Raw genomic sequence first — 13556 nt, forward strand, 5'->3', positions numbered from 1 at the left:
GGGAACTTCCAGCAACAAGGTCAAAGCTATAAAATACTGCAAAAAAGGAGGTCCATGAACGCGACTGCTTTCCAGGCCAAAGGCAAGTCCCTCTTTGACCTTGCTTTTCCACACAGCGCCTTGCACTTTATCAGCATCTCTGGAAACCCACACAAGATCCTGCTTAGCTCCGTGCCCTAGGGAAGTGCAGTGCAGTGGAAAACGTAGCTTAAGTCACCTTGCAGAGCTATGCAGCCAGACTTCACAGGGATACGTAAACTGTAAATGACTTTCAAGCACCGAAAACAAGCATCTTTCCCAGCACACATTTCTGCCTGCGGAGGCTTTTCTGCCTCCACGCAGTACGAGTCATCCAAATAACATGATTCTCCTTACTGAAGACGATTGCCGATATGGATAATCACTGTCTTGGGAGAGCAATCCTGGCAGACTTCCCCAGTATAACTCAGCGCCACCTAGAAATGACTGCACGCCAGCAAAGCACCATACGCAACTCAGCAGCCATGTCCGTGCTTATGCTGTAGGTGCTCCCACACAAACACAAAGCACACGTCCTGGCTCATCGCTTGCCCTAACCTGCCCTGCTGCTGGTCCGCCTCCTTCCACCTCCTCTAGAAACACCTTTTCTATCAGGCCTAAAGTCAACAGTCCCTACTACTCCAACATTACATACGCTGCACTTGTTCCTTTCGTCCTTAGAGCTTTACTTGCCCACCCATCTGGGCGAGTACCACCTTCCCACTTCGATACACTGAAGGGTGCACAGAATAACATGGAAAAGTGGGGCTAAGGACCTCGTTGAGGTCACAGGGCGACAAACGCAACACTGACCATCGGCTTGCAGTCCTAGGTCTCGTGCAGGCAGTCAAGACTGTCTTTGATAGCATGGCGAAGGGCAGACGCGTGACATCATTTCACAAAAAATAAACAAGTGATGGTTGCTTATTTTTCAACCATAAATAATGACAGAGCTGAACATATACATTTTCCTCTTACACTGCCTTGCTTTTCTTCTCATGTCCCATTTCTTCTCCTGAACTGTCTTCTCCTCAGTTTGAAAAGTCTTGGAGCTGGGGACCAGCAGCCAGACTGTAAGAGTTACCTGTGTCAATGGCAGACAGCCACCTAGGGACCTTGTAACATTCTGCCACTTAGCTGCAGCCAAGAATGGAGAAAGTGCTGCAGCCACAATTACAGTGAAGCTGAGGCACACAGTCATCGGATGGAGACTTAGACTTAATTTCCCCCAAAGCCGGCCACTAGCTCTACAGAACACGAGCCTTCTTTCTTTTTCATTGGCACTATTTTAACAGGATGGCAAAACACACACCCTCCTCTCCTTGACGTCAGAGCAAACACGGAGTCAGGCTGTAAGGCATATGTATTCTATCCGGAACAGCTGACGGGAGAGAAATCTAGCTCAGGGACATAACAAGCACCACCATATGCAGTCTGCGATAATTTTCAAGAAGTGTTGAGCTGACAGGACATCTATGCCCGCCTGCTCTACAATAACAGCACCTCTGGAAATAATTCTAACAAACCGCCCACACTTCTGTGTATGGGGGTTGCAGTAGCCAAGACTCACAGATCAGTTCAGTTCTTTCTTCCACTTTCCCATGTGAAAAAGAAAAGGAAACTGTGAAAGGGCTCATTACTAACGCTTAGTCTGAATATAATGTACATATACAATGTTGCATATTTAATTTTAATGCTCTTGCTACTGTCAATTTAATTCCGTACCCCATTATGCAGAACACTCTCAAGAAGCTTCATCTAGGCCCTCCACCCCTCTTCCTTCCCACTTTGCTCGGGGCTGCGTCCCAGCCCAGGCCCTGCCCGGGCTGTGCCATGCCAGGCCTTACGCCTTGCTCGTCTGACTTCACTTTGGTCCTGCCTCGTCCCTGCAGACTGGGCTGGCGAGCCCGCGGCTGACCCCGGTCACCATCACCAGACCTGCCCTGCCCTTCTTGTCCAGGCGCTACGGGAGCGCGCCAGGTCCCTGCCCTGCCGTCACCCTTGGGTCCCAGCTCGCCTGCCTCTGCAGAGCTGCCCGACGCTTGCAGCTCCCTGACAACTACGCTTACAGTCTCTGGCTTGCTCCAGCTGGCACCCAGCTCGAGCTGAAATGAAGGATCGCGTACGAGGCTGACCCTGACTTAGGGGTGAATGCCTGGGGACTTTTACAGCAGTTTGGCAGCCCAGGTGGGACCCAGGCTTCTCTGCTTGATGTGACTCTGGAGCAACTGCTGCCGGCATACGGGTGAGTTCACCTCATGGACTGCTCCTCGGGTTACACCGATTCAGGGATACTTAATTTCCACCACTAAGTATTTTATTTGGGGCTCAAGTCTCTTGGAAAAGCAGGAAAAAAGAGCAGGTTATTTGGGGTTCAAGTCCCCTGAAAGAAGGGAAAAAAGAAGAGAAAGAAAAAAAAAAGAGTTTGAAAAAGGGAAGAGGAAAAAAGTGGGTTCAAGTCCCATAGCGCACACACTGAAGGAGGATGAGTGAAGGGGTTTGAGTCCCCAAGGGAAAAAAAAGAAAAAAAAAAGAGAAAAAAAAATCTGAATTCGAGTTTTGCCCCACAGATAAAACACCTTCTGTGGAGACGTCCTCAGACTGGGTGAGTACTGTCTTTCCTACGTTCCTATAAGCTTTTACGATTTGGTGGAGTGCGAGAGGAGAAGAAAGAAAAAAAAGAGGGAAAGAAAAATGGGAACTGGATTAAGTGCTCCAAAAGGGAGACCCTTGGCAGAAAGTATTACGAATTGGAAACGTATTCCAGGGATTGCAGGTATGTCATTGAGGCGATTAATAACTTTGTGCTGGGAGGACTGGGCTTTTATTACTTGCGATGGCAATGCAGATGAACGCTGGCCGTCGAGTGGAGGTTTTGATTCACAAATATTAACTTTCTCATGGCACCAGCCTGAGGATCATTATCCTGGTCAAATGGATTCCTGGTACGTGTGGGACAACTGGGCATATGAAGGCCAGAAGGACAGCACGGTCCAAACAATGATGATGCATGCGGGAAGCAGCAGACGGTCAGGGCATGGTAGTCATGATAATGGCAATGGGAACGAAAATAAGATCAGAAAGGGGAATGAGAATGGAAGTCATGAAGAGCGTGAGGAAGGGAGAAATAATGATGAAGGAGGGGCTGCTTCCCCGTTGTATCCTGCCCTCCCATTACCCACTGCGAATGCTGAAATAATACAAGCCCCCTTACGGGTAGTCCCAATAGCTGGTGCCCTGCGAGAGGGAGGAGGAGGAGTACCCCAAGTCTTTACTGAGTTTATAGACCCTGCGGATCCCTAGATTTGATTATGTGGCGGCAACAGTAGACACAAACAGTCAAAGAGGTTCCTGCAGAGCATTGATGATAATTTCTTGACACAGGTGGTGGAGACGCCAACGAGGAGAGGTGCGCCGCTAGGCCTTGTACTAACAAACAAACAAGGTCTAGTTGGAGATGCGAAGGCTGGGGGCAGCCTTGGCTGCAGTGACCATGAGATGGTAAAGTTCAGGATCCTACGAGGAAGAAGCAGGGCAATAAGTAGGATCGCAACGCTGGACTTCAGGAGAGCTGACTTTGGCCTCTTCAGGGACCTACTTAGGGGAATCTCATGGGGTAGGGCCCTAGAAGAAAGGGGCGTCCAGGAGAGCTGGTTAATATTCGAGTATCACTGCCTCCAGGCTCAAGAGCAGCGCAGCCCTCTGAATCCAGCAAAGGGCGCAGGAGAGCTGCATGGATGAGCAAGGAACTCCTGGCCAAACTCCAACAGAAGAAGGACGTCTACAGAATGTGGGAAAGGGGACAGGCCACTGGGGAGGAATATAGGGGCGTTGTCAGAGTCTGCAGGGATGCGACAAGGAAGGCTAAGGCCCAGCTGGAATTAAATCTGGCGAGGGATGTCAAGGACAACAAGAAGGCCTTCTTCAAATACATCAATAGCAAAAGGAAGACTAGGGACAATGTGGGCCCGCTGCTGAATGGGGCGGGTGCTCTCGTGATGAAGGATACGGAAAAGGCAGAGTTGCTGAATGCCTTCTTTGCTTCAGTCTCCACTGCTAAGGCCAGCCCTCAGGAATTCCAGACCCTGGGGACAAGAGAGAAAGTCTGAAGAAAGGAAGACTCTCCCTTGGTTGAGGAGGATCAGGTTAGAGATCTTTTGTCCAAGCTTGACCTCCATAAATCCATGGGCCCTGACGGGATGCATCCACGAGTACTGAGGGAGCTGGCGGATGTTATCGCTAGGCCACTCTCCATCACCTTGGAAAGGTCCTGGAGAACAGGAGAGGTGCCTGAGGACTGGAAGAAAGCCAGTGTCACTCCAGTCTTCCACAAGGGCCAGAAGGAGGAGCCAGGAAACTCCAGGCCTGTCAGCCTCCCCTCCACAAGGACAAGAAGGTGATCAGGAGGAGTCAGCATGGATTCACCAAGGGGAAATCATGCTTGACCAGTCTGATAGCCTTCTAGGATGGAACGACTGGCTGGGTAGATGAGGGGAGAGCAGTGGACGTCGTCTCCCTGGACTTCCGCAAGGCTTTGCACACTGTCTCCCATCACATCCTGCTAGGGAAACTGAGGAAGTGTGGGTTGGATGAGTGGACAGGGAGGGGGATTGAGAACTGGCTAGATGGCAGGGCTCAGAGGGTTGGGGTCAGTGGCGCAGAGTCTAGTTGGAGGCCTGTAGCTAGCGGTGTCCCCCAGGGGTCAGTCCTGGGTCCAGTCTTGTTCAGTGTACTCATCAATGACCTAGATGAAGGCCCAGAGTGCACTCTCAGCAAGTTTGCTGATGATACGAAACTGGGAGGAGTGGCTGACACACCAGAAGGCTGTGCTGCCCTTCAGAGGGACCCGGACAAGCTGGAGAGCTGGGCAGAGAGGAACCTCCTGAAGGTCAACAATGGCAAGTGCAGGGTCCTGCACCTGGAGAGGAATAACCCCCTGCACCAGGACAGGCTAGGGGTTGACGTGCTGGAAAGCAGCTCTGCAGAGAAGGACCTGGGAGTCCTGGTGGACAAGCTGACCGTGAGCCAGCAATGTGCCTTTGTGGCCAAGAAGGCCCGTGGGATCCTGGGTTGCATTAGGAAGAGCGTTGCCAGCAGGTCGAGGGAGCTGATCCTCCCCTTCTACTCTGCCCTGGTGAGGCCTCACCTGGAGTGCTGGGTCCAGTTCTGGACTCCCCAGTACTAGAGACACATGGCACTACTGGAGAGAGTCCAGCAAAGGGCTACAAAGAGGATGAGGGGACTGGAGCATCTCTCCTCTGAAGAAAGGCTGAGAGAGCTGGGCCTCTTCAACCTGGAGAAGACAAGACTGAGAGGCAATCTCATCAATGCCTACAAGTATCTGAAGGGGGGGTGTCAAGAGGATGGGGCCAGACTCTTCTCAGTGAGTGGCCAGTGACAGGACAAGAGGCAACGGGCACAAACTGCAACACAGGCAGTTCCATCTGAACACGAGGAAAAACTTCTTGACTGTGAGGGTGACAGAGCACTGGAACAGGTTGCCCAGAGAGGTTGTGGAGTCTCCTTCCCTGGAGATACTCAAAACCCACCTGGACAGGATCCTGGACAGCATGCTCTAGAAGACCCTGCAGGGGGGACTGGACTGGATGGGGGCAGGGGGGCTGGACTGGATGATCTCCAGAGGTCCCTTCCAACCTCAACCATTCTGTGATTCTGTAACAGACCCCTCAGTGGCAGGAGGACCCCAAGAAGGTCATTCGAATCCTGAAAGGCATATTTCAGGCATATGACCCTCCCTGGGGAGGTGTACAGATGGTAGTAGACACTCTGTTGACACCAGATGAGAAACATGCCATTTTAGATGCCAATCAACATTGGGCAGGAGAGGGAGGGGATCCTGAGGCTCATACCCCCTGGCCTGCTATAGATCTTGGGTGGGATTATTCAAATGATGCAGATCACAGGCACCTTAGACAGGCTCAGAGAGGACCAGAAGAAGCTATTAGGCTTGCAGCTGTTAGACCAGCAAATTGGTCAAGGGTGGGGGAGCACCACCAACAGCCTACTGAGCCCCCATCCACATCTCTGTCTTGCTTGTTTCAGCAATTTCAGATGTATGGGGGGGGAGGGGGGGCAGCAGTGGAGCAGACCCAGAAGCCAAAGCTAAGAGATCTATTAGTTGATCAAGCTGCCATAGATTAGAGAAATATTTTTCTAAACATGGGCCTGACAACTGGCCAGGAAAGACTAGGTGAGATTGTCTGCCTGGCAACTCTTGCCTGTAATGGGCATGAGGCTAAGAAATTAGAGGGAAAAAATAAATTAAAAAAAGGAAGCAGCAACAAGTCTGGCTGCAGTCATGCAAGGGCTCCTCCCTCCGAGTGTGGAACTGGGTTCTTTAGAGGACAAGGTCATGGATCTTCCCCTGGACAGCAGATGCATGGGATGGCTGCAGGACAAGGAGTCACAAGGGGAGGAAGGGGAATGCCACTAACTTCTACACCAGGGTCAGGGGTCTCAGGAATGCTGTTTTTGTGGCAACTCAGAATATGGGCAGTGTGAGCACCCAAGCCATCCACAATTTCCAGCACAGTCAGGGTGAACCCTCCTTCTGGAGAAGAATCAAGTCTCAGGCCAAGCTGATCAATGACTACTCGAGGAGGAACATAACTGTCCTCGTGTTAAATGTGTATGTATGTTCTCAGATGTAATCCCTTTGGAGAGTCAGGGCTGCACAACCAGGAAAGTTGCTGGAAAGCAAGTAACCTTTTGAGTGGATACAGGGGCTACTTTCTCCCTTGAATTATGCAGATGAACAGTTGTGTTGCCGGGAGGCCTGGAAAGTAGGGGGTGATGGGAGGAGGAGAAAAACCTGAGCAAACCATTACTGACAGCTATAGACGCAAAATCAATATGGAAGCAATAGCTTTTGGTTGAAGAATCACCTGTGTTTATTAGGGTGGGATTTGTTACAAGCACTTCACACACAGATACAGGCAAGTCCAAACAGTATGGATTTAGTAGTTAGAGGCGTTTTCAAAGTCAGTGCATCAGAAGTGCCAGTTCCAGGGGCCCATGTTCCTATTGAATTAGCTGCTGTGCCTGCTAAATTGTGGAGTGAAAAAGGAACAGACAGGGGGCTTGCTTTTATCTGCAGAGCCTGCGTGCATAAAAACTCTCCAAGGGCCCCCCCCCTCCCCCCCCCCCGGTAAAACAATATCCTATCCCACAGGAGGCAGAGAAAAGCATTCAGAAACAAATTGACCTATTTAGAGCAGGGGGTTTTGAAGCCCTGCATTTCTCCTTTTAATACACCCATTTTACCAGTACATAATCATCATCTGGACAGTGATGGAGATCCTGAGCATCCATTTGTACAGGATTCACATGCCTCTGTAGTACCTGACCCTTTCACAATTTTTAACTCAAACTCCTGTAGGGGTTAAGTGGTTGACAACAGATTGAACTTCAGCTTGCTTCAGTATACCTGTAGCAGCAGAGTCAACTTCTGTTCACCTTTACCTGGAAAGGACAACTGACCTGGACACAGCTTCCACAAGGATTCACTGGCTCACCAGCTCTTTTTGCTCAGTTGTTGCAGAAAGGTTTGCATAACATTGTCTTATCCTCCCACTCAGTGGTAATACAGTATGCAGACAGTTTATTGCTTGCTAGCAGAACCAAAAGTGTTTGTAACTTCAGATACAACAATTCTGTGTACAGCCTTAGCTGAAAAGGGACACCATGCATCCCCATCTGAACTCCAGTTTTGTCGAGAAAGAGTAAAACATTTAGGATTTAGTCTAACTGAAGGAAAACAACCAAACAATCCTGAGCACATCAAAGCCATTGAAGATCTACCTTGACCTGTGATGATGAAAGACAGATTAGAGGTTTTTAAGGGGCAGTAGGCTTCTGTAGACCATGGATTCCTGGGCTGGGGGAATTAGTTAAACTGTTACTGGAAGCGACTAAACAGAAACAAGTAGAACCTATAAAGCAGACACCTCAGATCTGGCATTTAAAAAAAAATTAAGTCAAGCCCCAGCTTTAGGGCTCCCTGGTTATTAAAACAACCTTTCCAGCTGTACATTCATGAACAACAAGGGGCTGCCAGTAGACTGCTGACTCAAATGCTAGGTCCTCAACCCTCATCAGGCACATATCACCCTGTACAATCAGATGCTGCCCTCTGGGGAACTCCTGGGTGTATCCGTGTGGTGGCTGCTGCAGCAATCATTGCTGAGAAACATTGAACCATAGGTTCTGGGACCACCCCCCGACCATATACATCCCCCATGAGACAAAAATTCATTAAGATTTCCACTCCAAGTTCTGTCTCCACAGCAAGCATATAAACAGGAATTACTTTGTCAACATGGTAACAAATTGAACCCAGCTACCCTACTTCTCTCGCCTAGGGACAAGGAAAAACATTACCACGATTGCACGAGGGTGAAGCAGCTTGGGGGAAAAACCTCAAGACTTACAAGAGGCTCCCTTCCCTAACCCAGGTTTAGCTTTGTACGTAGCTGGATCTGCCTACTATCGTGAGGGTAAGCAGCCAACTGGTTACACAGCAGTACCCGATTTCAAAATACTGGAAGCTCAGCCCCCTAAGATCTACTATGAGTGCGCAAGGGGCCCAACTGGTCACTTTGGCAAGAGCAACAAGGCTTTCTAAAGTCAAAACTGTTAATATTTATACCGAATCAAAGCAAGCTTTCGGAGTCTGTCATGCAGTAGGGGCACTATGGAAAGAGCAAGGGGTCTTACCCTCCAGCAGAAAGAGCATCCCACACAGCCCACAAGTACATGAATTGGTGGATGTTACTCAAGATCCTAAACACACTCCTGTGATTCACGGCCCTGCACATCACCAAGGCAGGACCACTATAGAAAAAGGCAACAATTATGCCAACTCAGGAGCCGCTCAAGCGGCTCCCTCACAATGGGATGCTTTGTTATGCCCTACCATGACAGAAGGGCCAGGCATGTCCTAACTATCCAACATATATGACAAAGAAGGTGCCAAGGAAGAAAAGGATAGTTGGGAAGAACTTGGAGGGGAACAAGACAAAACTGGAATTCGGACCATCAGAAGCCAGCCTCTATTGCCTAGAACAGGCCTGTTACCTGTGGCACAGTGGTGCCAATGAAAGGGACACAGCAGAATTGAAGGTGTCCCAGAACAAAGACCAAGAGCATGGGCAGCTCCAGGGATATACACAGTTACCAAGCAAATAGTATCAAGCTGTGATCAGTGCCAACACTTTGCTGACAAACATAAAACAGTTTCAAGGAGCAAGGCCATGGGTTTACTTTCCTTTTCAGCACTTGCAAATTCATTATGCAGACATGCCACCAGCCTACAGGTATCATCATCATCATCTGTTGGTAACTGCAGATCAATTGACTGGCTGGCTGGAGGCATTTCCTACAAGGAAAGCAGATGCAGCTGGGGTGGCAAAGGTTTTATTAAAAGAAACAGTGCCATGTTATGGAACTCCAGAAAAAAAAAAATGATTCTCATAGGGGAGCACCTTTTACAGCTCAAGCATTACAAAACACTTGCAAGTCCTTAAGCACAGTATCCCAACTACATGTTTCACCCCGTCCAGAATCTTCTGGACAAGTAGAACAAAGGAATAAAACAGGGGAAACGAAATTAGCAAAGTCTTGTGCAGAAACTAACCTAAAACAGCCAGAGGTTTTAAGTTCAGGATTATGGGATATTAGAAACACCTCAGAAAAGTGTTGGTCTTACCCCCCCCCAGAAGTGCTATTTGGTAGACATTTGGCTGTCCCAGGGACTTATTTACCTGTATCAGAACTGCTGGACAGGGATGAACACATAACTAGGCATGTAACGCATCCTCAGAACTCAACTAACCATTTACAGAAACAAGCTGTTCTGGCACAGCCTGTACCTCTAGCCTTACAAGTCCATACCTATGGACCAGGAGATTTGGTATTGACGGAAAAGTCCGTCCAAAAGCATAAACTGGAACCAGAGGGGGAAGGACCATATACTGTGCTTCCGTTCCTATTTTGCAGTCCAGATTGCTGAGCAGGAATCCTGGATTCACATGTTAAAAATACAATCCACCAGAACACTTCTCAGAAGAGTCATCTTCATCATAGGGTGTTGCGTGGAAGCGATGGAAGGACGGATAGCAATTCACCGGGAGACTCCCAAACACCCTTGTATACGACAACAGGCCGCTACCAAGAATGCCACGGATGCTGCATGGGTAACTACGGTAGCCGCAACAAGGGGTCACAGAGACAAGCAAATCTTTTGCCGTTTTACTGATCAAACAGTTACACTGGAAGTAGAAGTGAGCCATTGTTGTAGTATGACCTGTTACGGCCAACAAAGTCATATAGAGGTCCCTGTGAACACTCGTGCAAGTTCTGAGGAAATTTCTACGGAGGTTCAAAGCGCGTCCGGTAAAACATGCGCTAACTACTCCTATGACCACTAGTAGCATTACTCCCACTATTAAACCTCCCACCCCTAAATTAAGACTTTGGACCTATCCAATAGGACCATCTGTGATGAAGACAGGAGGTCAAACTGTGCTGGTTAATCCAACTTGGTCCTTAAAATGAGGAGAACCTAGTTAGCAACTAAATATCCCAGGGATCAAACCTCAATGGGTGACTTTCTTGCAAAAGAGCTATGTTGGATGGGAGACACGGTTAAATTGCAGGGACCAAAAAAAAAAAAAAAAAACCAAAGACAAGACATCCACTGGCCTGATGGGTACTGGCCTAGGTGCACTAAATGGTATTGAGGCAGAAGTGCTGATGAATAAACTGGCCACATCCACAACAGATTTGTCCAAGTTGCAACATCCATTGCAATCATCTTTGACCACATTAGGGAAAACACAATGGCTAATGTCAGACATGTTACCTCAGTGGGAAGTAGATTAACAAGCACAACCACCAATTAATAATAGACACCTTAGGGGTACTTCAAGGAAATACATCAACTGCCCTTAGTTGCATTCAAGCCCAACTGTGGACAGAAACAATAGCTGCATCAAGAATAAGGGCAGGGGAGACCGGCATCCTTCCAGCAGAAATCCAAACACTGGTGATGGGAAAAGAGTACTGTCTCTGAGCAGAAATATCAAGCTTGGTGGCAAAAGCTTAACTTTACATTCAATAAGGAGCAAGAAGTGATAACTGCTTTCATTCTCACTAGTCAAGAAGCACAGGTCTACAACCTACCCTATTATCCCTCTCAGCCTGATCCATAGGGATGTGACATTACATCCTTTGCAACACAGGGGATGGGCACAGCACATCTGCGATAGGTGGAACACTATAGACTTAACCACCCGCACAGTTCAGGATGAATTAGGATTTGCCCGCAAAGGTAATGCCCTACAAACTCAAGACATTTGTGTACACACAGAACAAAGTGCTTGTCACTTCAGGGGGCAGACAGAGTGAAAACGAGAACGTAACTTTGGTCTACATTGGAAAGGGTTGTGTATGTTTGCAGAGTCAGTGCAGAACTTCGATAATTGACGGTGCAATGTTTATCACAAAACTAGTTAAATTTGTGCACGTGTCTCTTCACAACAACAAAAGGGATGTGGCTACAATTACACAAGCCCAGTAACAACTCACTAGTTACTCCAGGAAAGTTATTCCTGGATTCACGAATCACCACCACTGCCTACTGGATTGAATCTCAATTGAGTGCAGGAGTTATTACACCATGACCAACTGCACACATCGCTCCAAAAGGTCAAAGACAGAGGGAAAAGTACACTGACTGCAGGGCATGAGACAACAAATTCAAACAGTACTTGAAAGAGCCAAAAAAGACAGAGCATAAATGGTGGGAAACTCTGGGTGGTCTCCCACCACTTCTGGCTCCTATAATCCTTTCGCTGCATCCTGGAGCCATTCTGTTCTGTCTAATCATTGTGCGCTTTGTGCTCACCTTGGGATTGCACAGAAAATCACGGAGGCTGGCTGCTCATCTCAAAAAATGGACATGTTACTAAGACCAACAGCCAGAAAAACAGGGGATGTGTACGAAAACTGTTAATTCCATTGGCATAACCTCGATTAACTTGGCATCAGCGCCTAAAGTAGATGAAGCCTGCAGGCCTCAAGGTCAAACTGTCAATGAACTCAAGAAACACTGCTGATGCTGTGACATTGCCCACGAGGCAACCGCAAAACCAATTAAAACTAGCTAACAAAGATACAAAACCAGCTAATGAGGATACAAAGTAGAAGGCAGGAGACAAGATGCAAGGCACCTGAGTTGCAGCTGACCTTTGAGAAGATCAGGGACTGTGAGAAACAAGCACATGGCAACTAGCCTGGGATGTAGGCCAGGACCTGTCAAAGGGAGGCAAGACACCAATCAACCAACCAGGAGGAGACAGGCCACCACCAACTCAGTAAAGAACATTGGAGGAGACCTTCTCTGGCAGGCAGGGCAATAAAACTGTAAAGGGTATAATTACCCCACAGTTTCTTTGTTCAGGGCCCCTCTTCAGAGGCACCCAGCTCAAGCTGAAATAAACCATCATACACAAGCCCGACTGACTTGGGGGTGAATGCCTGGGGACTTCCATAGCATCTGCATTCACAGCAAGTCCTAAAAACGCACCTCACTCGCAAATTCTGTTTTGTTCTGGCTGTCTGGCTCAAGAAACTTGTTAAACATTAGCATTAATTTCTTTGAGGTTTTTTGTCTTTAAGGCAATTAGCAATTCTACTCCTGAGCAGATTTTACTAAAGCACTCTGAAATGCATTTCATTGGACAATGCCACATACATAGCTACCTTACATCAGCCAGCTCTTCCCACTAAGTTTTTTCCCCCCCGTTAATGATGGTTTTACTGGCGTTCTCCTTAAAAAATAAAAAAGTGAATAACCCTGCCAAAAGAGATTGTTAACCATCGACTCCATGGAAATCACGACTCCCAGGTGGTTCTCCCTTCTGCTTTCTGTTCCAGTGTACATTTTTCCCCTCAAAGAGCTTGCCCTTCAGCACCAGTACTCACATATGGACAGGGAAGAACACTTCTCAGGCCCCTCCTGGAGAGCTCCACTTAGCTAGAAGCTGTGGTGGGTTGTAATATCTGCCTGAATACCGTGTATTATGACACCATATTCTTGGTCTAGAAACCTGCCACATGCTGCACGTGAGGTGTCATGAGAGGCGACGAGGTTTCATGTCTCTTGTCTCTGGGTTTTTCTGTCAGCCTCTCATCTAAAACCTCTGCATTCCTTCTGCAAGCGATAGGAGGACCTACTGCCGAGGATTTCTCTTTTGAGCTTGTCCTTTCTTTCCTCTTCGACTTAAAATAAGTAGGAGTCCCATCACATGCGTTTCAACATCTCCTCCATAGAGCTTACTGCTTTCAATATTTAGAGGCACTTTGGAAAGACAGTCTTCAATGAGAAGCGTCTTAGTGGCCTTATAGTCTATTTTCACTAAGTCCTATTGGAACGTCAGATTTCCCAAAATTTAGGCCATGTTTTCTAAAAACATTTTTGCCATTGGGTTTCCACTAGCCCACAGGTGTTACACAGA

This window comes from Struthio camelus, chromosome 4 (genome assembly GCF_040807025.1).
Source record: "Struthio camelus isolate bStrCam1 chromosome 4, bStrCam1.hap1, whole genome shotgun sequence".
In the NCBI taxonomy this organism is placed as follows: Eukaryota; Metazoa; Chordata; class Aves; order Struthioniformes; family Struthionidae; genus Struthio; species Struthio camelus.